The sequence below is a fragment of the Leptopilina heterotoma genome, unplaced genomic scaffold, assembly GCF_015476425.1.
Source record: "Leptopilina heterotoma isolate Lh14 unplaced genomic scaffold, ASM1547642v1 Lhet_134, whole genome shotgun sequence".
Classification (NCBI taxonomy): Eukaryota; Metazoa; Arthropoda; class Insecta; order Hymenoptera; family Figitidae; genus Leptopilina; species Leptopilina heterotoma.
In genome coordinates, this window is record NW_025110853.1 from 2,860,341 (window position 1) to 2,888,142 (window position 27,802).

The 27,802-nt window shown below is 24.7% G+C and overlaps 1 protein-coding gene across 5 annotated transcripts in view; it reads right to left on the bottom strand.

Moving 5' to 3' along the window:
* The window catches only part of LOC122513089 (IQ motif and SEC7 domain-containing protein 1-like), a 160,791-nt gene that overhangs the window by 67,805 nt on the left and 65,184 nt on the right, over positions 1–27,802 (bottom strand). The window contains exon 1 of one of the 5 annotated variants that reach the window (XM_043629333.1): positions 2,489–2,596. The exons of the other annotated variants lie outside the window; for them this stretch is intronic. The gene's annotated coding sequence lies outside the window, so the exon portion shown is untranslated. Of the gene's footprint in view, positions 1–2,488; positions 2,597–27,802 lie in introns of those variants that run through there. 5 annotated transcript variants of the gene reach the window in all.

Sequence of the window (27,802 nt, forward strand, 5' to 3'; positions counted from 1 at the left end):
TAGTTATTATTATTTTTAATACTTAATAATATAATATTATTTATTTATTTTAACATTCATTTATAACATTATTAATTATTTATTTTAATATTAAGACATTTCGTTAGATACTATAATATTGTTGGTTCCTAACTTTGTTAATAATCTTTCTTTTCAAAAGTTGTGAATGTTTTGAAAATAACAAATAAGTAATTAAATTTTATGAAGAATTTTTTTAAAGTGTTTAAAATAAACGTGTTTGTTAATAATTATTAGTAAATATTTCAGTTTTGAATTTTTTAAAAATTTTTTGGAAACTCTTCACAGAATTTTATTAAAACTTTTGAAAATAATTGAATTCTTGCGAAAAATTTTATTACAATTTTTGAAAATAATTGAATTTCGGAAAAGCATATGTATTTTATTAATAAAGATAATTGAATACTTATCAAAAATATTATCAAAATTTTCCAAAATACTTGAATTCATTCGAAAAATTGTATTATATATGAAAACAATTAAATTCTAGCAAAAAATTTAATTCCAATTTTTGAAAGTCATTTAATTATATCTAGGTACTAAGAGAAATTTTATTATTAATGAAAATAATTGAATCTTTGCAAGAAATTTTATTAAAGTTTTTGAAAATAATTTATTTCTTTTTTAGAAATTCAATTAAAATTTTATTGAAAGTAATTGAATTATAGTAAAACCTTTTATTAAATCCTTTGAGAATAATTTAATTCCTTCCATAAATTTTATTAAAAATTTTTAATAATAATTGAATCATTTCGTGAAATTTAAAAAAAAATTTGAAAATAATTGAATTGTTTAAAATAAAGTTAAAATTTTAGAAAATAATATTAATATTTGATCATGTAGTTAAAAAGTAAATTTTTTAAATTTTGAATCTGCAATTATACAAAAATTGAAGTAGATATTGGAAAATGAATATTTCCTGTTTGGCAAAATAATTATTTATTTATATTTATAGGTTAATTTAAAAATAGTTAATTTATTTATTTTTTCTGTTCATTCAAAAGAACTTTTATTTATTTCTTAATTATTAAAGCTCTTTAAAGTTAGTTAAGACATGTTTTGTTTAACTTTTCTGTTAAAATTTTTATAATTGTTCGTTTTATATCCTTTTATATAGTCTGTAATATTTCTAAAATTTGTATCAAAATTTTTTAATACAACTCGGCTTTTGTTTTAAAATTCAAGGGATTTCTTCTAACCAAGCGAATTGATATCGAAATAATTAGTTTTAAAAATAAAATAAAATACAAGTTTTATAAAATTCAATCAATATTTCTTTTCTAATATTTCAAAATATAACAATGCTATTTAAAGTCGTAACGATTTTTAAAAATTTAGTTTTAAGAAAGTATAAAAAATTCCAAGCAGAGTAAATTTAATTTAAAAATAAAAAAAAATGACAGTGTTCAATAATGAAATATTATTATTATGGAAAAAGAAATTGTCCTGAAGGGAAAATTTTTCTCTAGAAGAAGGATGTTTAATTACTGTAAAAATCTTTTAAAACTGATTAAGCTCAAAATTCCTTGACTATCTTCTAGAAATTGATGAATCTGAAGTTTTTAAAAACGAAAAATCGATTTTTTCAAGTTAAATTCATCACTAATTTTCGCGTGCTTTTATTTTTAAGAAATTAATTATTACTAAATGGGCAATTGTTAAAAAATATAATGACTTAGAAGCAAAAATAAAGAAAACCATAGTATTATTTTTTTCGTTCTTAAAAACGTTACATACATTAGACTCATTAGAAATGATGCATTTTTTCTTTAAATCAAAATTAAGACCATGTTTAATAAAATGTAAAATTTATAATTCTCTACATCCGAATGCGGATCCATTTATTGCATCACAAAATCAAAATTTGTGAAGTGTCTAAAACATCATATTGTCAGCCTCCGAAAGTACTTATACTAGTTAGTTACAATTTACTTTTGCCTATTTGTTTCAATTAATTTCACTAATACTTTGTTGCTCATTTACATCACCCCTTCTTTAGACTGCGGGAATGAATTTCAATAAATAAAAATTTCTTAAAAAAGATACAAATGAAGGAGTTTAATGAAGAAAATAACATCCCAAAAATCGATTCTGACAGAAGAAATAAACATAATAAATATGAATGTGACTTGAATTTCCGGCATCAATTTCACGTGATAGAAAGCGATCTCGAAAGGGGGTGCAATACTTGTCTCTCACAATCAGCTGACAACGGACAACTGACAACTGACCCTGGGGTCATTAAGTGGTAACAGTCGCTACCATGTGGCGCGTCATCCTTGTCTGCAATACGGTACACAGGTTTCTCGGATAACAGACCAATTTATAACGTATGTTGACACACACACACATGCACACACATGATCATCCTTGTCAACAACACACAATTTCAATGTATTCACTTCGATAATCCGAAAAGGAATTAATAAAATCCACCCAGAAGAAAATTTTAAAAAATCGGGAAACTAACATAACACAATTCACGGCGCGAGAGAAGGAATTTATTTCTCTCATATATAAACCAACGAGACTGGGTATTAAAATACGGTAGTACGATCGCTGTTGGTGGTTTCAGCTTGACTGGTCGTCGTCGCCGCGATGTTCTTTCAGAACCGCGAAGTGGTTTGCCTGTCTATAGACACCCCACCTCCTTGAAAACGCGGCGACACGTATATAGTAAACGTGTGTCCGCGAATGTAAGAGCCTAGGCTCGTGCCTAGAAAACCGTTCTCGTACACTCACAATATTCATTTGGTACGAGCGGTACTTCACGGTACGGTTCAGAATCGGTTAAAATTGCGCTGATGCACTCCTCAACAGCAGCAACAACACACAACATGCATTTATCTGTAGGTGAGAAATCACCTTTTTACCATAAGTGGAAACTCGATTTTTCCATTTGTTTTTTGAATTATATTGCCGGGAGAGGGAGGGTCAGTGCAATGATCCTCACGCTGTCATCCGTGAACAACAAATGTCCCTCTTTAGTTGACATTGTTTGTAATGGAACTTACAGGAGAAACTACTTTGATTGTGTATCTAATTGTTGGTTCTGCATTCTTGTATTTGGATATATTTTCGGAAATTACTTCGAGACTATGATTTCAAAATGATTATCTGCACTTTGGTATATTCGTCTCCACTTAATACTTTGGTATCATCATCTTTGGTTTAGTGGGACTCACGGAAATAACTTTTATTAAAAAATTTAGCAAATAATTAACTTTGCGATGTTAGCTAATAGAGTAACTAATAAAACGTTACAGCAAAAAGAAAAGAATAGTAAGCTCTCTTGTTTTCGCTGCGACTATTTACTAGTGACACTCTTAATATTTTTTAACAGACATCGAATAGCCCGTAGGTTTAATTGTAATTATAATTACGAAATATCAAAGTGCTGACATACCTCTTTTGGTAGCAATGGTTTATTTATACTTTACATTTATATTTTTGGCCTAATGGTTTATTGATGCATCACAATTCCACCCACTTGTGATGCATCAATAAACCATTAGGCTCATCATTAGGTCTTCTTTTGAAATCTTTTGTACTCCAAAGATTTGATCCAGAAACGTCAAAATAGTGACACAGCAGAAACATATATCTATGCCGAAATGACTCGCCAAAAAATCCCGATAAACCGAAGTATCTACTTTCTAAAAAACTGAATTTCGAGAAGAGTTACTCGTCGAAATGCTGACAGTATTTTAGCAAGCAGGCGTTGTTCCAATTCAAAACATAAAATTGCCATAAAGCAAGATAATCGAAAACGTAAACCTCGTAATAAAAAATAAAATGGCCAGAATTCGGATTCGCCAAAATTTATAAAAGTCTAAATATCGCATTACTAAAGCATAATCCCAAATACAAAATAAAATGTCCAGAATTCGGATTCGCCAAAATGTATAAAAATCTAAATATCGCATTACTAAAGCACAATCCCAAATACAAAATCACCAAAAAGGTAATAAATACAAACATCGACATTAGAAAAAACTAACTCTGAAAAATTCCGATTCGCCAAAAGTCAGGGATGTCAAAACACCAAACTTCAAAACCACTAATGATCCAAAATACCGATTCGAAAAAAGATAAGTTATCCAGAACCGCATTTGTAAAAAATTAGAGAAACCAAGTCATCAAATTTCTATTGTACAAACAATCCAGCGTAGAAAATGTTGTTGCCAAAAAAAATGATTAGCAAATGCGTAGACCTTATAAAACACCAACTGTTCAAAATTCCGATTCGCCAGCAGTCAAGGAAACCAAAACATCGACTTGCAAAAGCACTAATCGTCCAAAATATTCATTTGCTAAAAAGGGTGATAAGCTGAAACATAAAATCGTCAGAAGTAGATTTTTTGGCGAGTTTTTAGTTAAAAAATTCATACATTTGTCGAATCGATATTTAGGACAATAAGGGCAAGTTTCACCAACTCCGATTAAAAGTTAATCAATGATTAAAATCAGTTTAAAGTCCTGAAGTCTTAGAAAACTGTTTTTTCTGCAAGTCCATGTTTTCAAAAGTAAACATTTTTCGCACTATCAAAAAACTGCATTCGTCAAAAGAACTACAAATCAAAACATCGGTTATTTAATCACCGATTTCGACAAAAGGTCAAAATTTTAAGGAATTCTTATTTTGAAAATTCGGTGTTTTGATCAGACGGTATTTGGAACAGTTAGAATTTAAGAAAGTTTATGTTTTGGCTTATCTACTTTTTGGATAAATTAGTCGAATTGATCTTCTGGACTATCGGCATTTTGGCTTATCGAGTATTAAGCATGTCGATCAGGAAACTTGACAATTAGAAAAATGTGTATGTTCTAGAAGTTCCATATTTCTCCCATTGGGTAATTTAGAAACACAGTACCTTGAAAAATCAACATTTCGAGTTCGACAATTATTGTTTTAGAGGATTCTCATTCTCATTTCAGCAATTAATATTGGGTCAGCAGTCAATTCCCAATATTCGATATCGAAAAATTCGACTTCTAAAGTCGATATACTGAATGGAAAATAAGGGTATCAATTCCAAAATTTTCACAACCGATTCTCTAGCTATTCTGTAATTCTATTCCACTACACAGAGGATATCAAGACAAAGCTAAAATATCAAGCATATTATTTACGATTATCATATAAGATCAAAGAGAAGAACAACACAGAGCTCCAAAAAAATATGATAATTATTTTCCTCTTTGAAACGGAATCCCCGATTGTTAAACTATCTCATGACATCCTCAGTATAAAATTCGTCATATGCCCTAAAAGCAACACCAGAATTTATGCTCGAACAAACAATTTTTCGCCATTCGCGCGTGTGATGCTTATTCGAAAGAGACGCAAAGTGTGACAAAGGATTTTATCATTTCGGCAGACACAAGCTTGTGCAAAAAATGACGCATTTGTAATCCTCAAGGCGCCACAGCTCTCTTATAGTATTGCTATATATATTCTGGTGGAAAAAAATCACTCAAATTCAGTTTTAAGTATACTTCTCAAAAGAAGTTTATCCCCCTTTCACAAATTAGACAAGCATTTGATTAATAGTTTTTGTTTTCGCAAACTTTTTGAAAATATTTCAGTAATCGATTTTGGTTAATGTAAATTTAAGGAGTAAGTGTACTATAAAAAGTGCTCTAGATTCACCGAAAATAAGCGAATTTTCCTCTCAATAAGAAATAAGATAAATGATTATTCGAGAGAGAATATAAAAATACAACGAAGGGGAAACTCTTTAAATTTTCAAGATATCGCCTAGTTTGACTTGAAAATCTCTGACCTGACCCAAATATTCTGCTTGAAATGTTATAACAGTATTTTTAGTTTCAAATTATTTATTTAACGATGCTTCTGGCATTATAAATCATTGTCTTGTAATACACGGATTATGTAATTTACCTTTCGATTGTTTACATTCTTCGAGAAGTGAAGGAACGTCAAAAAATAAAAAATTGACAAACTCACCTGAAACTGAAAAAAGGGAATCTTACAATTTATTCATAATTTATTGACATTATAATTTATTTATAATTGACTAACATCATAATTTATTAACATTATAATTTATTATAAATTTTCTAGTTTTTAAGAATAAACTTCGTATTATTTTTCTGTATGAGAATAAGATATAAATTTTTCCGTAAATTCGACGTTTGGGAATTAATCATTGTCAGTGAAGAAAACTTATGTGTCCCTCTTTATATCATGAAATACGGTAGTAATTTAGAAATAGAAAGTGGATTTTTGCGAATTGGCCCTTCCGAAAAGAGCAAGTTCCCCTTATTAGGGTAAAGTATCAGTAGGATCAAATATTAAATTGACATCTACTTTTTATAATATCCAGGGGACGGAACAAAGGGAAAACTAAACCGCAAGGGAATAATTAATCCAATCCACGTGTAGCTAATTTTAATTAATTATGTATGAAAATTAACGGGGAGCTTAGCCAAAGACAAAGTACAATTTCGACAAGAAAAATAGACAAAAATTTAGCTATTTTTAAATTGTTTATTTTTCAATTATTTACATCAATAAAATTAATGCATTTTGTCTCTTTTTCTTTTTATAGAGAAAAAGAAGACAAAAGAATAACTTTTAAAATTTTACACAACATTTTGTATTAAAATAAGCATAAATAAAAAAAGTTTTATATTTACTTAATTAATTCCAAAGATTAAAAATTTTATGTACCAACAGTTTTGAACGTTCAAATGAACGATGATATTTTTATTGCTTCTTTTAATTTGTATTTTATTTCCAAAAATTTGTTTTGTATAATTTAAAACCTAATTTTTAACTAAATTTAATGTTCAGTTAAAAATATTTTTCATCTGAATTTAGTCATTTTTAAAAATATTGGAGCATAAAAAAATATTCCGTTCCTTTAAACGTTCATAACGGTAGGAAAATTAAATTTTGACGAATTGAATTCAGAGTCAACTAAGATTTTATTCAATGGAAGTTTTAATAAATTAAAATAAAGATTTATTAAAATATAAATTTATTAATATCCAAAATCTTTAGAAAACTGAACTTTTGATTAAAAATATTTTAAAAATATACAGAATTGTTGAAATATAGGTGACAAAATTTTAAAAAAGTAAAAAAATAACAGTCTGTGATACTTGCAAAAAAAATTAACATAAAATAAAAAAAATAAAAATGAATAAAGAATAAAAAGAATTAAAATTTAAAAAAGATAAAAAATAGAAATAAATAAAATTCAAATAAGTTTAATTTTCAGCTTAAACAGAACAGTTTCGCCACGATGAAAATTTTCAGTAAAGCAAAAAGTACAAAACGTTTTGTAAAATTTAAAAAAAAAATTTCTCTTCCGTATGAAATTTTTTAAAACTGAAAGCAAATTATAACTCAAAAACATAAATTTCTATCCGCAAATAAATAATTCACTTATTCTTGATAAAGTAAAATATTTCGAATTCCATCAGCGATGAATATTTCAGAAACGTAACATTCGAACATTCTAAAAGCATCATTTATCATTTATCAAATTCGCACAAAGTTACAGAAACCGCACTTGAAACATATTCCATTGAATAATAATAATCCACGCAGATATATACATTTATCGATTCGAAAAAAATTTTCCCTTTTCAATATCACTGTGAATAAAAATGTCAGTTAAAAATTTTATACAGATTTCAAATTTCATTTCTACATCAAATATAGGATGAAAAGCACAAAAGTATTTAAAAATATATGCAAAAAAATTGCTTGTAAAAAAATTTTAGTAATAATTTGAATAAAAAATTACTTTTCGATATAATGATCAATGATATTAAATAAAAAAAAAAATGAACAAAAAGAAAAATTACAAACGCTGTCCATTTGAAATGTGTATTTAATCGATTATCAATATTTGCCGTTGCACAAAAGGCAAACAAATAGAAAATTTCAGTTTATATATATATTGGCATGAATGTCGATGACATTTCTGGAACTAGAAGCTATTAAATTGTCCCAAGAGTAAATTTACGGAGAACATTCAATTTTTGAATTAATCTTGAAAATGTGTTTGCTTTCGTTTAAGAAGAAAGAAAAACCATTTAATTTCTCAATTAGGAAAAAATTCCTATTCCATCGTTTTTCTTTTTAATGAATTTTGTTTTTTTAATTTTCATTGAATGAGTTAATATAGGCAATTGTTGAAAATTTATAGTTTGGAAGTAGAATTAAATGAATTCAAATCATTATCTTTCCTATTAACGTAATTAAAATGATAATTACTTATCATCGTTTCGAAATGCTATTGAATATTAATATGTATTTAAAAGAATATATTTTATATACTGAAATAATTGTACCATTGTTTTTAACTATCAATGACGAAAATGATTTTTGATTAAATTAACACTTTTTAAAGTTAATAACAAAATTAGTCAAAGTAACCAAATATTTTTGAATAAAATTGTTATTAATAATAATAATAATGTATAATTTGAATTAGTTAAAATAACTAATATTTGATAGTGAAGAGTCAGTCACTGATTCAAATAGTAATATCTTACTAATAAAATAATTAATAATAACTAATTATTAGTTAAATTTACTTTTTGGTTAAGTCAAGATATAACTGGAATTTTTCGTATCGAATTCAAGTAGTGAAATTTGACTGTTTTTGTAGTTATTTATTTACTAATAATTAGTCATTTCCTACTAATATTCAGTTTTTTTTTTACTAATTTCTGAAGCAAAAAGTCAGCCACGATTTTACTAATAATTAATTATTTTATTAATTGAATAAATTTTAAATTATTAATTGAATTCAAAATGGATTTTGAGCAAAATTTTGTCCAATATTTTAATCCAATTGTTAATAGTTAATAAACAAATTAATATTTAAATTTGTTATTAAGCAGTATTCAGTAATAATGACATTGAAATAAAAAGCAACTTCAGATGACTCTTTTTCAAAAAAAAAAAAAAAAAATTCCGGAAGTAACTGGTAGTATCAAATGCTAATTGTGAAAGTTGTTAATCTGTCTTTGAAACTTATAGAAGCAGTTTATTTTTTTTCTTTCTTTCTTTTTCTCTTTTTTTGTATCAGTGTTGCTACTGAATCGGAACGTTGTATCATAGAAAATATATTCGAGTGTAAGGGTCCGTAACAATAGTGAAAGTTTTAAATTGTCCTCTTCATCGAAGTTTTGAATTAAAAGTATCTATTGAAAAATTCCCAACTATCATTCGATGCGACAAGTTTTATAAATATATTTTTCCGAATCGTGTACATAAAACTGGAGAGAATGAAAAAATTTTGTATTAATAGGAGAAGTTGACTATAGATTTATATTTTTTCTTTTAAGTAAATTTGAAAATTATTAACATTTGCGCAAAATATTAATAATAAAATAAATTTGCCTCTTTTTAAAAAATAAATACAAATAATAATTAATATTAATATTATTGCACTCAAACAGAAATTCATTTAATTTAAATAACCTATTAACAAATAAACATTTACTTAAAACGAAACATTTTTATATAAATCAAATATTTATTTATTTTTTACACTCACCGGTCCAAAATTCACTTGAAAATAAAGAAATTTTATTGAATATCTTCTGATTTTTAATGTAAATACCCAAAAAAGAAGATAAATGTCAATAGCACTGTTATAAGAATTAGTACAATAATTACTGACTGATAACGTCAGTGCTAATTTTAGTTAATTAATTATATAATTAGTTCCTACTTGTACTGCATACAATTTTTTGGTTTAAAATTATTTCCAGTTCATAATTAATCTAAATATTTTCTACATAATTAGAAATAATCAGTTTCAAAATAGAAAATTTCTCTCATTGTATATATATTAAAACGGTTAATTTCTATAACCGTTATAAAGAAAATATTCTCCAATACATTCTTATATTTTCAAAATAGAAAATAGTGTTCACAAAAAAAGTGTGAAAATAAAATACATAATTTTTGCAAAAAATGTTCGCAAAATTGTAAAAAAGAAATATTTGAATTATTTTGATATAGAAATAATATAGACAAAGTGAATCGACTTTTGTATTACTTTTAATGCATAGGCCGAACAAAATTCGACACCGTTTCGTGCCAATGAGAATTATTGACGCGAAGAGGATCCCCATGCGGGCTATATGTATAACGAAAGGAAGGGATATATGACCGAAAAGCCGTTGAACTTTCGTGCAGACATGACACGCCGATGAAGTAGAAAGTGGAAAACGATCATACACATATTGGCATATACACAGTGCAAAAAAAAATACAATATATTTATTACAGTGAAATTGATACAATATTACTGAGGGAACAATCTTGTCATGATTGATCCAATATTGGTCCACGTCTGGCAAATCAATGCTAAGTTTCGGTTACAAAACACCAATGTGCAACTAATATTGCAAATATGAAACTCACAAGAACAAAACATTTAATTAATAATTCAGGGTTGCCATAAAATTTTAATTTTGTTTTCCCCTGACTTCTCCCTAATTTCCAAACTACATCTTGACTTTTTCCCTCACCCTAAAGAATATTCTGATTCTATTATATTACATTTATTTGCGAATTTCTTTAACTGTAAAATTATTTGAAAACATCAATAACTTCTTCTTTTAATGTTTTTCCATAGGAATTAAGATATTAAAAAATTTCAAATTTAAACCTTTTTGAAATTTAACAACTTATAACAATTAAAGGTGACCGACTCATAAAATCATTATTTTATATATTATAAGAATATCGGTTACTGTCACTTCTCCAAAATTGATTTCATCATTTCAATTCAATTATTATTCAATTATTTCTAAAAATTCTTGCTATAATTCTTTTAATATTCAATTATTATCTAAAATTTTAACTAAAATTTACTCTTAAATAAATTTTTATTAGAAAATTCTCCGAGACTTCAATTATTTAAATATAAAAATAAACAATTTATTGAATAATAATTGAATGTTTCTTAAAATTCAATTCTCATAAAGAAATTTATGGACAAATTAAATGAATACTTTCGACGAATTTTAATAAAATTTTTACGAATAGTTAGGTACATTTTTCGAGGAATTCGATTAAAATTGTATTCACTGAGAAAACTGGAGAGTTTTTTGATGCTGAATGCGAATCCGTAATCAGAATTGTTCCATCACCCAAGGTTTTCGAGAAATTTGACCTTGAAAATTGAAAAAATGACGTTTTTAGGATACTTTTTGGTTTTTTATCAGGGTACAAAAATTTTTTCTAGGGTTTTCATGATATGCGTACGAAAGCTCACATCCTCCTCAACAATCTCCAATTTAAACATTTTAAAAATTATCTATTTTTCGATGAGTTATCTTTGTTTTTGTTAAATTATTGTTAAAGAATTTGAAATGATAAACAAAAAAAATGGTCTATTTATTCTTGATTTTTCTAAAAATATAATAGTTTCTTTAATGAATTATTGGTTTCTGCTTGAGATTTAATGGGTTAATATTAATAATATTAATATTATGTTAATATTTTTCTCACTGTTATCCCATTTGACGTTACGATGCGAACTTCAAACAAGGATAGCTCATCGAGAAATAGATATTTTTAAAATGTCAAAATTGGAGATTGTTGAGAAGGATATGAGCTTTCGTACGTATATCATGAAAACACTAGAAAAAATTTTGGTACCCTGATAAAAAACAAAAAAATACCTCAAAAACGGCATTTTTGCTGATTTTATGATGCGACGCGAACTTCAAACAAAGATAACTCATCGAAAAATAGATATTTTTAAAAGGTCCAAATTGGAAATTGTTAAGGAAGATATGGGCTTTCGTACGCACATAGTGAAAACCCTAGGAAAAATTTTTATATCCTGATAAAAAACCAAAAAGTACCCCAAAAACGGCCTTTTTTTAATTTTCAAGGTCAAATTTCTCAAAAATCCAGGGTGATGGAACAATTCTGATTACGGATTCGCATTCAGCATCAAAAAACCTATAAAAATCACCCTATGCGATTCCAAAAATAAAAATGCTGTTGCACTGTGTTATATCTGAGGGTTAAAAGTTGCGCAGAAAATGTGTACGATCTGATGCGCGCGAAATTATTTTTCTGACATTTTATGTATTTAATTTAGGGGTTAGGTTGCCATATTTATTCATTTCGCGCCGGATAAGGAAGGGATTTCTCAAGATGGTTAATTTGTCCCTCTGTTATAAACTCATTTTCCCTCCAAGAGAAATGGCACGAATATCTGTCAATGGTGTATTTGAACATTTAGATTGTTATCCAATAGCTAACTCTCAAATATCAACGATTTGTCCCTCCAGATGTTTAGTCCAATACTCCAGTTTTCTCAGTGTTAAAATTAAAAATAATTGAAATTCTGCAATGAGTTTTAGTATCTATGAAAATAATTGAATCCTTGTAAAAAATTTTATTATTCATGAAAATAATTGAAATGAATTATTACGAAGAAATTTATAAAAAATTTGTAACCTATTGATTTCCTGTAAAATTTTTATTTTTTATGAAAATAATTCAAATGTTTGCTTATAGAATGTTATTAATTTTTTTTAAATAACTGAATTCTTTTGAAAATTTTTTTTAAAATAGATATTGAAAATCATTAACCCCTTAGCAGTGTAGTAAAAGTAAGGTTTTCGTGCCACAAATGTGTTAAATTTTTTTTTCTTTTTTTAAAACTTGATATCGTTATATTTTATGTTTTTGGAGTCGCTGAATCCAAATCTTGAGTCAAAATTTAAAAATTAAAAATGGCGGCTTCAAAATGGTGATCAAAAAATTTGAAAGTTTAAGGATTTTAAATTTTTTCAGTCGATATTTTGAAGCCGACATTTTGAATTTTTAAATTTTATTTAAAGATTTGGATTTAGAGACTTCAAAACCCCCCAAATGAGCATTTTTAGCCAAATTCATAAACTTTAAAAAATTTTTAGTCGCCATTTTGAATTTTTGAATTTTGATCAAAGATTCGGATTCAGCAACTCCAAAAACTTTAGGATTGTCCTTGACCTTCATATATTTTATTATTTATTACAGTGATTTTCCTTCAAAATGCCGCTATACAGCGGTCATACACACTGGCCGCACGAAGTATTTTTGCCTCTATAGACGTCAAACTGAAGGGGTTAAATTGAGGAAAATTTTTGAAAATAATTGAAATTTCGACAATAATTTTATTAAAATTTTTGAAAATAATTGAATTTCTGCAATCATTTATAACTTCCCCAAAATTCAATTTTTTTAGTGTTTTTAATTAAAACTCTTCTATAAATTCATTAGTTCTAATGATTAATTAAATATATAGTAAAACATTTAACTAACAGAAGAGTTCGAATAATTATTTAAATTTTTCAAAAATCTAAGTTCTTTAAAATTTCAAATTAAATTAATTAGAAATTGAAATTTTCTACAATTTCAAATTAAAACCTTTTGAAGTTCACGAAAATTGTACACGCACTCTTTTAAAATTCAATTAATTTTGAAATATTGAAGAAAATGGCACTATTAATAAGTAACAGTACAAGTTAGTGATACAAATTAATTAGTAATAGTACCTACAAGTTAGTTTAAATATAATCTTTAACTGACAATCAGTGACTGACTTTTTGCTTCTGCAATAAGTTAGAAAAACTGATTGTAATTAAAGAGTAAGTGATTTTTAGTAAAAAATAACTGAAAAATTAGTTAAATTTGTCTAATTGAATCAGTTAAAAAAATGCACTGTTAATCGTCTATAAAATAACGAACAAAGACATCATGGACCTAAAAAAACATTTATAACTTCCAAAATTACTGATGACTAATCTTTGACACTGATTACAGGAAGTGTCAATCGAGTGTCAATGTCACTTTTTCTTCAAGAAAAAGGCCAATCTACAACCCTACACCAGTCGATAAATGTTAGCTAACACATTAGTCTTCGAACCTCAAGGTTTTGTTAGGCAGAAAAAACCTCAACCTCGATCTTCAATGTCACGGGGGTAAAAACACATTTTTCTGTTAGTAAAAAAATTTACTTTTCAGTTATTCATCAATTTTATTGTTGCTTGAAAACAAACTTGTTATTTTATATAATATTTTTTATCTAATAATATTAATTTTTTATTAATATTATTTATCTAATTTAATATTTAAATTTAAATTTAGTAATTAATAAATATATTAATATATTTATACTTCTATATTTATTATATTTTTTTTACTTTTGTTTTCAGATATTTATTTTTTTTTTTGAGAGAGAGAGAAAAAGAGAAAAAAAGCTTTTTTTACATTTAAAAATTAAAATTACTCGAATTGTTTAGATATGCATGCGTTAACATTTTACTTTTTTATAATTATTCCAAAGGCGTGTGGGTGTTTTGCACTCCCAGAATGCCATTGTTTTTTCGCGGTCGTCGTTTAATATATTGAACCAGAGCAGGTCATCTCTGAATAAATTCGTATTTTACATTTTGCTCTAGATTTTTGTTTTAAAAAGAAAAACGACCATTGGTCACTGATCTTTAAATTTACATTTAAATTCATTTTATTCTTTCAAAGCAACTTATTTCTTATACTTTATTAACATTTTTCTTATTAAAAAAAACATATTTTCATAATTATTCCATTCGAAAATAAAAGTAAGTGCGTACATTCTAATTTCTGTATATAACGAATTCTTCAGGGAAAAAAAACATTAAATACATATTCATGAACATTTACAATTGTATATAATTGACGACAGTTTAAAAATTTTAGAAAAGAATTGGGAAAATGTTACTGAAGTATTAAATGTTCAAATGAAGGAAATTTTTATTGTTTTGATATTTTTCATCTACTAAATAAAATGGAAAACAATGTATTTTTTTGTTGACAATTAATTTTTTTGATAGACAGAATAATTTTTTAAATATGTAAGATATAAATTAAAAGAAGCAACACAAATGTCGTCGTTTATTTGAACTTTCAAAAACGTACGTAAGCGAAGTTTACAACATTTATATCATCAAAAAATTGTAAGACAAAAATATTTTTTTTACAAATTTTTATTTTTTGAATTGTTGATAAAGAAATATTGTTAGACATTAAATTTGAATAGTAAAATATTTCTTCTATTAAATCGTTGGTTATATATAAACGTTGTGAACTTTATCAAAGTAAAACTTGAGGAACATTTGGGAAAAATATTTTATACATTTTATTTTTAATAATATATTAATATTCTTAGTAATTATTTCGAAATTAATTTTTTTTGTATTTTTCATAAAATAATTAATAACATTAAAATTCGTTTAAACGAATTCATCTAGGTGTAAATGAAAAAAAGGAAATGCGTAAATTTTTTGTCAAAACTTTATAAAGTCGATAATAATTTACTTTAATGTAATTTGAGAGACTATTTGAAAGAATTGGTAAATTTCTTATTGTATATATAATTTCGCGCGACAGAAAAGTGAATCTTTAGGAAATAAGCCAAGAAAAACAGAAAGTTATAGTCTCTGAAAGCGTCAATTCACGACGGTTCCACTGATGGAGTCAAACTCAATTTTATTTTTCATTGTATTGGAAGATTGAATCATTTCCCTCGTTCATTGATCCGTATTATTTATAGTTTTACGCTAAACTGCATACTGCATTTTCAACAAAATATATCCTACAAAGTAAAGTAAGTCAAAGTGATTTCCAGTTGTGACATTATGTCATATTCATAATTTATGTAAAGTAATAATGAAAAAAAAGAATGACCACTATTCCATAATATTTATTGTAAGCTTTTTTGTAGGGAACTATTAACTTTCTATAAAAAAAACTTAAAAATTTGTTAATGAAACTCTCAAGTGTAATTAGTTTTCTAATTAATTCTAATTTTTTTATACACAAGATTTTTAGTTTTCTGTAAATGAAACTCTTAAAATTTTTTCGAAATTCTTCAAAAAATTTCAAGTTTTCTGACGAAACTCTTAAAATGCCTTAAAAAAAATTACAGTTACATAAAGAAACTCATAAAATTTATCTTAAAGAAACTCTTACAATTCTCTAAAGATTTTCAATTTTTATTAAAACACTTAAAAGTTTTTTTTAAAAAATATTTAACTTACCTTAAAAAATTTTCTAATATTTTTTAACCAAACTCATAAATTAGAAAAATTAATTTTGCAGTTATGTATTCAAGTTCTTTAAGGAAATAGAAATTCTTGAATTTCTCTAAAGAAATATTTGAATTACAAATTTCTTTTGAAAAATTTAAGAGTTTTTTTTAGAGAATTTTAAGATTTTCGTAATTTTTGTAAATAAATTAAGTAAGGGGTTAAACTCTTATATTTTTTTAAAAAAATTTAGTTTCCAAACAAAACTTTAAAAATTCCTTAAGACAACTCTAAAATTTAAAAAAAACTTACAATTACCTAACAAAATTCTTACATTTTTTTGAAAATTTCCAATTTTTAATAAAATTCTTACCATTTTTTTAACAAAATTTTTTAATTGCGTTAAACAAATTTGTAGTTTGTTCATGAAACTCATAAATTAAATCAAAGAATTTGCTATTTCGTTAGGATACGTATTCTAGTTTTTTCAAGAAATAGAAACTCATAAATTTCTCTAAAATGATACTTGATGTTTTTTGAGTAACTTTTCTAGTTTCCTAATATAACTCATACATTTTTCTTAGAAATCTAAGTTTTCTAACAAAACTCTTAAAATTTTTCATATAAACTCTGTCATTAGGGAAAAATTGCGATGAAAAAATGTACAGTTTTTAACGAAACAAACTTTCAAAGGAAACTCTTAAATTTTCTTAAAGAAATTTCTGGTTTATTATAACAAAACTCATGAATTTCATACATGAAATTTTAATTTAAACTTTTTTGAGACAATTTAAAAGTTACTGAGTTTCATTAAAAAAACTAGATATTTCTTTTGAAAAATTTAAGAGTTTTGTAGAAAAACCATAAATGTATTTTGGAAAATTGATGTTTTGTTAAAAAATTATAATTTTGAAAAATTTAAGTTTTGTTAAAAAATTTAGTTTCCTAACTTAAAATTCCCGAAAAAAACTTTTAAATTTAATAAATTAAAGAAATTTCTAGTCTTTATTTAAAGAAACTAGTAAATTTTTAAAACAAAAGTCACACTTTTTTTACGAAAGTAGGTTCTTTAGAAATATAAATTTTTAATCTCGAAATATTACTTGAAGTTTTCTAAAAAAAACTCTTGTTCTCCAAGGAAATTATTACATTAAAGAAACATTTAGCTCTTTAATGAAACTCTTAACTGACTTTAGACACAAAGGAACTCTTAAATTTTGTCTAAAGAAATAAAAATAAAAACGATATTTCTTACAAGAAATATAAACTCTTGAATTTTTCCCAAAATATTATTGAAGTTTTCTAACGGTTTTTTAAAAGAAATGTTTACATAAAGAAATTAAGAACATTAAAAAATTAAAAAATATCCAATGTTCTCTAAAGATTTGTCCCTTAAATATATCAACCGTTTGATAAGAAATCGACAAGAAACTATGAGTTTTATGAAAAAAGAAAAACTTGAAGACTTTCTTAAAGGAACTTTAAGAATTTAGTAAACTTTTCAAACTAGATACTCATCCATATATTCGAATATTAAATCCCCCATAAATAGCTTTCTCATATAATAGTATATTTCAATCTTATTCGCTGTAGCAAAAACCAATAATCCTTTTTTAGAACACGACATAATGTTTATTTTCTCCAATTTTATATTTATATAACTCTTACGCATTTTTCTCTCTCTACATATTGCTGAATTGTTTGAGGTAATTTATTTTTATTGGCTTTGTAATTAGTGCGACAAACAAGCCGTTTCTTTTTTATGATGTATTTATATATATATTTATTTATTTGTATACATACATATATAAATGTTGTTTTACAAATACTTAAGTAATGTTTTTAAATTGCTCGTGAGAAAAAAAGGATACGTGGTATATAAGACAAATTGACGCCTCTTAACCCAGATTCTTATCATGATTGGAGCAGTTCGTAATCAAGTGTTAAGACAGGTGAAAGCCTTAAAAAGGTTGATTAAGTAAAGCCAATGACATCGGATAAGATGAAAGATTTACGAACACTTTTCTACCCTCTCTTTTTTTGTAGCAAACGATGTTTACTTCTTTATACGACAATTTTAAATTTAATTAAACTGAGTTTCAAATATCATTGATAATTATAATCAGTCTATTTAATTGATTCTATTAATTATTTTGCAATAACTCACTTTTACAGCGGTCTACAAAGAATTTCATGAATAGGAAAGGACTCACCTGAAACAAAATAAATGAAGGTTAATGGTTATTGACTAATCAAATTGAGATCATAATAAATAGAAATAGAATACAATACACAGTTATAATTTTTATTTTAGGAATAATTAATTATTTTTTATGCGTATCAGTTTACAGGCTTCGCACTCAATAATTAATTTTAAAAAAGTTGCAAAAAGTATCTTTGAGACTGAAAAAAGTAGTAAAAAAGTGGCTATCGAAACATTAAATTTGACGACTAAAAACTTGTTTTAGTCGATTCAAAAAAATCTCAAAAATTTCATTCTGTATTTCCCTGACATTTCCTTCATTTCGATAAAAAAATATTCACTGTTTTTCTTATCCTGATAATAACTTCAATTCTAAATTTTTATCAAATTCAATTATTTTCTAAATTTTTAGTTAGAATTCTTCAAAAATTCGATTATTTTTAAAAATAATTTTTGAAAGTTTTTTTCAAACGATTAATTTTTTTATAATTTCTAAATTAAATTATTCAAGCTTGAATAATTTTTGTTTAATAAATATATAAATATTTATTTACTCTCTAAATCTGAATATGTGAAATTTCACTTATTGTACGTTATAAGTCGTCCTCTCGATCAATAAGTGCATATACACTTATAAATAAGTGAATTTTTCACTTATTCTGAGTGAAATTTCACTTATTATAAGTGTATATGCACTTATTGATCGAGAAGACGACTTATAACGTACAAATATGTGAATTTTCACATATTCAGATTTAGAGAGTACTTTCCCCTGGAATTAAGATTTTAAATAATTTTAATTTTAAAGCTTTTTGAAATTTATCTATATATCTAAAAATTATTCATATTATAACGCATTTATAGGGTAGAGTGGGGTAAAAAAGCCATGGTGTAAAAAAGCCATTTGAGTTTTATTTAAAAACTATTAAGCCGATTTATCAGCTGTTTAGAATATAAATACTATTAGGTAATACGCAACTTTTGAATCTAATTTGAATGTTGTACCTAGATTAATATTGTTTTTATTGTAATTTTAATTTTTTGTTGCTTTTTTGAAAACATTTTGGTGAACTTTTCAAACATATTACAATTTGATTAAGTGAACGAATAATAAAAGTAAATGTTTGTACATACGGAGAAAAGTATACCGAAAACGTATACAATGTTAATTTTTGGAAATTGAACTGAATTAACAATTTATTTTTGCTTTTTTTAATAACTGGTCTTGGGTGTAAAAAAGCCAGGGCAAAAAATCCATTGAATATTTTGTGAAATTCACTTGTTTTCTATTTAAACTAACCTTCTTATTTTACAAAATGTCTCGTGTTTATTTAATAAAATAAATTAAACACGACGAAAAAGTAGTTCAAAGTGCATTTAAAAAATACACAATGAATAAACGGTTGCAACGAAATATGTTATCTGTGGTGAAACTTAAAGAGAACTTCTAAAAAAGGTACGAAAAATTGGCAGTGCAAATCGAAAACAGGTAAACTTAATATAATTTTCAATTTTGCTTGCTAAAAACTCTTTCATAATTATTAAAATATTTTTCAAATAAGACTATTTGTCATATAAATAAAGGGAAACTATAAAAATACCTAAATTGATAACATGTTTTGCTAAAATCGTAGGGTGGCTTTTTCACCCCACCAGGTGGTGCAAAAAAGCCACTTACAGTGCTTTCGTAAAACTCTTATAACTTAGTCCTTTCATGAGATAAAAAATATTTCCGTCAAGAATTTTCAAGCTTAATAACTAAACTTTCAATAACAATTGGAAATTTGAGAAAAAAATTTTAAATACAGATTTTACAACATCAAAAGTAAAAATGTGGCTTTTTTACCCCACTCTACCCTAATATTCAATTTTAATCTAAAATTATAACTGAAATTCATTTTCAAATCCATTTTTATTAAAAAGTTCCAAAAGAATTCCCTTATTTGAATACAAAACTAAATAATTAATAGAATAATTGATTATTTCTTAAAATTGAATAAGAATTTTATCAAAATTTTAAAAAATAATTCAAATCCCAAACATTTCATTAAAACTTTTGAAAATATTTAAATTGTTTTGAAGAATTTCTTTAATTTTTTTAGTTTTGTTTTAATTTTTTTCGATTTTGTTAAAAATTTGTAATTCATAATTTTATTATTAAAGTTTATTAAAATATTGTTAAAAAATTGAATTCTTTGGAAGAGTTTTATCAGATTTTTCTCGAAAATAATTAAATTTGTTTGACTAAATTCTTTAAATCTATTAAAAATAAACTAATTTTTTTAAACATTTTAATTGAAATTTTAGTTTTTATTTAAATTTTGAAATTAATTAAATTTTTAAAAAAAAATTTCTCTGTATAGTTTTTAAAATAATCGTTTTTGTTAATAATTGTAAATAGAAAATTACATTCAAATTTTTAAGAAATAATTGAATTCCTGATAAGAATATTTTTATTAATAAAAATAATAAAATTCTTGTGAAGAATATTTTATTAAAATTTTTGAAAATAATTAAATTTTTTTGGCTAATTTCTTTAAATCTTTTAAAAATTATTGTAGTTTTTTCTGATAATTTTAAATACAAATTTTAAACGTACTTATATTTTACGAGGAATTTCTCTCAATTTCTTAAAATAATAGTATTTGTTAGTTATTGTAATTAAATATTTTATTTTTGGAAATAATTTAATTCTTTTAAAGAATTTTATTAAAATTTTAAAAAAAAATTTTTTTTCGAGAAAGTTATTAAAGTTATTAAAAAAATTATATTGAAAGTGATTGAATTCCTGAGAAGAATTTATTTATTTATGAAAATAATTGAATTCTCGCAACGAATTTTATTAAATTTTATATAATTGATTTCCTGCGTGTAAAATTTTATTAGTTTTAGAAATAATTAAATTCTTGAGAAAGATTTAAAAAAAATTTTAAAAATTTGAATTGTTTCAAAGAATTTTATTAGAATTTTTGGGAATAATTTTTTATTACAACTATTAGCAGATTTAAATTTTTGAAAATTTTCAAACAAAAAAATAAGAAAAAAAGAATATAGTAGCTTTTAGTGTCATAAATTTTAAAAAAGTATCCAAATAGTAGCTAATCGTGAAAAAAGTAGTAAGTAGTAGGTTTTAATAGATTATCTGAATGAATAATGATTTAATAAAGAATTGAATATTTTTTTATTAAATTACAAAAAACATTATAATTAAACAATATGTCTATATTAGATCAGAAAAGTATATCAAATTTTTGCGACTAATTTTAAGACCAAGGATCAAGAATACGAAGGGAGAGAGAGAGAAAGAGAGATATTAACGTGAACTTTCGCTTTCGACTGCAATGACAAGAAGTCAATCTTGTCGGTATTTCGAGGATCGAAGACAAGAAGGATGGCTAATTACGGAACAAAATAAATCACTATTCAACTTGATGAAACAAGATGGAGAGGAAATGCACACAATACAAAATATACCATCGAATTTTCAGTCTCTCTCTCTCTTTCTATACTATATATAGAAGAAAAGAAATATTACCCTCTATATCGATTTCAATATAAAATACACACTCTATTTAAAATTAATAAATAAAATTTGATGACGACATATTTCTTCTTTAAACGATCTACACATTTTTCATGAAAAGAAAAAAGAAATAACAATAAAAATTTCACTTTCATTCCACGTACTTTTATTTCCTTCCTCCGAGCTATATATGTAGAAAATTGGTCAATTTATGTTGTCATTTGGAAATTTGCCTATAATTTTACCTAATATATATTCTGAATACATTTACTGTAGTTACAAAAAATAGAAAACACACAATTTTTTTTATTTTTCATTCAGAAAAAAAGTCATATAAAAAATAATTGACGAAAGGCAAACATTATAAACAAATCAAACGCGTAATTTATGCATTTTTGCTTCTATATAAATTATAAATGTGTTTACTTATATACATATATTATTATATATGTCTATTGTTTAAAAATAAAATTATTAAAATTCAATATTTACTATTGATTTTTAAAACATGTGTTACTTGTTACAAGCTTATTGTTTTATATTTGCTGTTTAGGACAAACATTATTATGACCAAGCAAAAAGAAAAAAAATTCAAATCAAAAGATGAATAAAAGATCAATGAAACAGAGGGAAAGAATTGAAAGAAATTAAAAAATGATTGATCAATATATATACACATGTGTGTGTAACAAGTAATATTGACCTATGGTGTCATGTGAGGGCGGTTAAAAGTTACATCAACGTGGAAAATTCAATGACAAAAGTGAATATTGTAGTCATCGCATTTCCACCTACTGTCATCTACCTACATTCTCTACATTTACCAATATATGTATATACTACACCGGAAATAGGCTTTTTCATAGACAAAGAGTAACAACAAAACAATTGCTTTCATGATTCTCAATTATTGTATACATAAACAACAAAAAATAACCAAATGAAATTCTTCCGTTATCATTTTACTTCGAAGAAATTACTTTTTATAATAATTTTTTTACAAAGATATTTCACTTATTAAAAATTATTTTCAAAATTATTAAATAATTAGACCGAAATACAAGGTTTTGGATAATAGCAACACATACCTGATTCTAAGGTAAATTTTAAATTTCGAATTCGAATCAACATACATAGACAGGTTTATCATAGGAAATAAGATTTTAAAAATTTCAAATTTTTAATTTGAAACCTCTTCAAAATTCAATTATTTCTAAAAACCCAAGCTATAATGATTTTAAAATTCAATTATTATTTAAAATTTTAACTGAAATTCATTTTTAAATCAACTTTTAGTAAATTAGAAAATTCTACGAAAATTCATTATTTAAATACAAAAATAATTAATTTATTCAATAATTGAATATTTCTTAAAATTAAATTCTCACAAAGAATTTTATCAACAAATTTTTAAATAATTGAATTCTTTCGACGAATTTTAATATAATTTTTAAGAATAATTATATTTTTCGAGAAATTCGATTAAAATTTTATTAAAAATAATTGAAATTCTGCGACGAGTTTTATTATTTATGAAAATAATTTAATCCGTGTAAAAAATTTTGTTATTTATGAAAATAATTTAATTATTGAGAAGAAATTTATAATAACTTTGTAAATAATTCAATTCTTATGGAATTTTTATTATTTATGAAAATAATTAAATGTTTGCGAAGAATTGTATCAAAATTTTTTTTACATAATTGAATTCTTTTGGGAAATTTTGTTAAAATAGTAGATATTGAAAATTATTGAATTTCGAAGAAGAATTTTATTATTTATAAAGATAATTGAAATTTTGACAAGAATTCTTTTAAAGGCATAATTGAGTTTCTGCGAAGAATTTTATTACTTTTGAAAATAATTAAATTTCTGTAATGATTTGTAACTTCTCCAAAATTCAATTGTTTTTAGTGTTTTTGAAAACTTCAATAAATCTATTATATTTTTAATAATTAATTAAATATGAATTAAAAAATTTAACTAATTTCAGAAGAATTTGAATTATTAAAATTTTTCGAAAATCCAAGTTTTCTAAAATTTCTAATTAAATTCATTCATTATAAAATTTCAAATTAAAACCTTTTAAAGTTCATCTATGTATTTACGAAAATTGTAAACGTAACTCTTTTAAAAAAACTTTTTTAAAATTCAATTAATTTTGAAAGATTGAATTAAAATTATTCATTAAATAATTTTTAAGTAATAATTTTATGATTCTTCTTCAAAAATTATGTTATTTAAGAAGAAATTATTGTCAGAAATGAACAAAATTGAAGGTTTTTGTATTGGAAATTTCTGGCAATTTTATAGTTTATGAGACAAACAAAAAAGACACAAAAATTCAGAATTTTCTTATGAATTCTAAAAATTTAAATTTCTCCAGGTCCCTGAAGTTAGCGTCGTCGCTGAGTGTTGAAAACTTTGGGGACATTTTTCTCCAGCATTAAATATTAAAAAGTAATCGGTTATTTGGATCAAGTAATTTATTTGTTTTGAAATTAATTTTATAGTCTTTCTATTTATTACTATATTATCATTGTTGTTGCTATTTTATCCTATTGTTATTATTATAAATTAAACAAAAAGTTCGGTTCTTTGAATAACTTTTGTTTTATTACTAATGTTTAAAAGGAGGAAAATAATTTATACAGATGAAAGATAAAAAAAGGAAAGTAAACATAATGTAAATTAATTTTTTAAAAAATCAGTCAATTATTAAATTTTGCATTTAAGTTAGTTTTTACTTATACAACAAAAATTGTACTATATTAAAATAATAATATTAAGAATTATTTTGTTTTACACAAAAAATAATACTTTCAAAAAAAAAAATTGAGAAATTTATAGAAAAAAGGCCAAGTTTATTCTTCCCATCCAAAAAAGCCAAGAAAAAAAGAATCATATTGTCAAATATTAAAAATCGTGATCCTCGTATAAATCAAGTTTTACTGAGAAAGTTTAAAGTTGTTTAAAGGAATATGTCAACGACCGTAAGAGTGTTTTTCTTTCTAACTCGCGTTTTCTCTTTTTGAGCATGAAAATAGAATGTGAACCTTGACAACATGGGAGTTTAAATCCTTCCCCACGACGTTACAGATTTACAGAAGACGTGTGAGGATTCCTCGCAATTCCCCTCTTATAATATTATTACACGTGTACTTATAGAAAATTACGATAGATAATTATTTCCAAATGATTTCTAATTACCCTCGTGTCTCGGCAATTTCAAACAAACAGAAATACTTAGTGTTTATATCTTTTGCAAAGGAAAAAAGAAATATCTACAGTTAATAAAAGAAAAAAAACAGGTGTAATAATACTTTTCTAAGAGAAGTAAATTAAATTCACATTTATAGCTTTTTATGCATATATGCTATTTGAGCACTATTCATGATTTATGTAAAATTTTCCTTGACTTTCACTTTAAATGTTTTTATCTCATAAACCTTGTTTGCAACATCCTACCATAACAAAGCAGTAAAAAAAATATATAGTTGAATGAATTTCTAGATTATACTCTCTGTTCTTGAAAAATTTACCCCATAAAAAGTTGAAATGGATTATAAGTATTTTAAAATTAGAAAATAAATATTTCCGGAAATATTTTTTTTACTGCGCGGACATATAATTTTGGAAACTCATAAAAGAACTCTCTAGATCTGAATTAGTTTAAATAACTAAATTGTTAGTAAAATTTTGGTTAACTTTGTGCTTCGTCAATTAGTAAACATTAAAAAATAAGTAATTACTACAGTAGAAAATAATTATTAGTAAACAATAGTCAAACTTAACTAATTGAATTAGTCACAAAAATTTTCGGTTATTTTGATACAACCCGATTTCTAAATTAAAAAAGATTTTAAAAAAAGAATTTAACTCAAAGAGAGGGATTGAAAAAAAATTTTTAATTTTAAGTCTCTGAAATCGACGCTTAGCATCAAAAACAATTTTTTGAAGTTTTAAGTAATGAAAATGGCACTAATTTTACTTCTTTCATTCACACCTTGAATTCTGAAAGTTTCCATTTAACATTTTGAACTAAAAATCCTTGAAAAAATTCTTCAGATTTTTTGGTTTTACTAGAAAAAAAATTTGTTTTTTGCGTCGACGCAAACTTCAAAGATCCTTCTTTTTCCGAATTAAAAAAATTTGTTTCAAAATTAAAAATAATTTCATAAAAAGAAAGATCTCTTCATGCAAAATTTTTTCATTTTAAATGCAGAAACAAATTTTTTTAATCCGCTAAAATAAAATATATTTTCAATTCCTCCCTTTGAGTTGAACTCTTTTTTTCTCTTTGACTTCTAAAGATTGAATAAACTTTTTTTTAACCGTTAAATACATAGAAATATTAAATACCTCTATATATAGTATATGGAGAGAAAAAAGCGAACATTTCAAAAAATCGATGTGTGTAAACAATGTTTTGGTTACGACTCGCGTTTATAGTTGTGGTTTTTACGATCACTTTGCCCGGGGTTCGCACAATCGATCATTAAATTTACCGACATTCATCCAAAGAGCGTGAACACTTTCCCTTGCGTACAGTCACTTCCTCCCTTGCAAAAAATATGTGGCAAAAAGAAACAGCCGCACGAATCTGCATACAACGAGTTGTGATTCTCATGCCTAAGAAAATCGCTTTTGATTCCCTTTTGTCACTTCGACTTCCGTTTCCTCATGCATAGACCGCATTGCTTACATAATTATATTTTAATAAATAATAATAACTAAAAATAATAAAATTTAATAAATAATATTTAATGCTATTATTTAGGTCCCTGAAGTTGGCGTCGACTCTTTAAGAGTAATTTTTGTAATTGTGAAACTTTAGAATTTACTGGTTTTTTTTCTGTTTCGTGAAAAAAATATTTTTCGATACTCAGCGTCGACGCCAACTTCAGAAACCTTAAAATTAAAATTAACAATTTTAATTTGAAATTTTCAAAAATTAAGAAAAAAATTATCACTATTAAAGTTAGAAATTGGAAATAAATTTTGAAAAATTATTTCAACTGGAAAAAGATTGTTCTCAATGTATTTTTAACTTTTTTTCAGCTTAGAAAATATTCACGAAAATATGGAAATATTATGTGGAAAAGGGCGGCGTCATAGGAACATTTGGCCACGCTCTCTCGAAATTTTGTGTAACTTTAAACTCAAAACGTATATTTCCACATCTGTTACTTTTCACGTAATACAGGAAGGGACGATAATATTTTATTTGAAAATGGCCTTCGGTTAAAAAGGTGCATTTTAGATTTCATACAAAACTGAGACCAATTCCATTTAGTCAAAAATACACACATGCTTATAACATCAGAATTTTAAAGTATAAAATATTGTTTTTTTTTTCTTGCGCGCTCAAATATATTTGTTAAAAACAATTATATATTTTAGTTTTAATTTTTTATTAAACATTCTGTAAAATATGTTTTTTTATTTTATTTATAAATAATTTATAATGACAAGGTTGACAAAAAAATTTAATTTAGTTTTTCCCTGATTTCCCTAACCAATTCTACTTTTCCCGACTTTTCCCTGAATTCCCTGACATTTGGCAACCCTGAATAATTATTTAATAACTTATGAGTAATTAGTTTTAAATTAATTAATTATTTTATAATTATTACAATTGTAAATAAATTAATTTATGTCTAATTGTTATTTTAATTTAAAATAAATAATAATAATTTCTTTTCGAAAAGATAAAGTTTCTTGAAAAATATTTCTTTTTCAAGTTTTCTAATCTTGCTTCTTAATTTAATTTTTTGATATAATAAATTTTAGTTTTACCAGTTTTAAAAGTTGACAAAAATTTTTCATATTTTTTGCAGTTATTATTTATTATAATGCGGGATAAAATAAACTTGTTTTTCGCAAAGTACACTCATGATCAAAAATGAAAAGAGAGCAAAACTTAGTGATCAAAGTGCGGGGGACGAGGTGGATCTGTGTCCCACGCAAGTGTTACCGCTTCAACATTT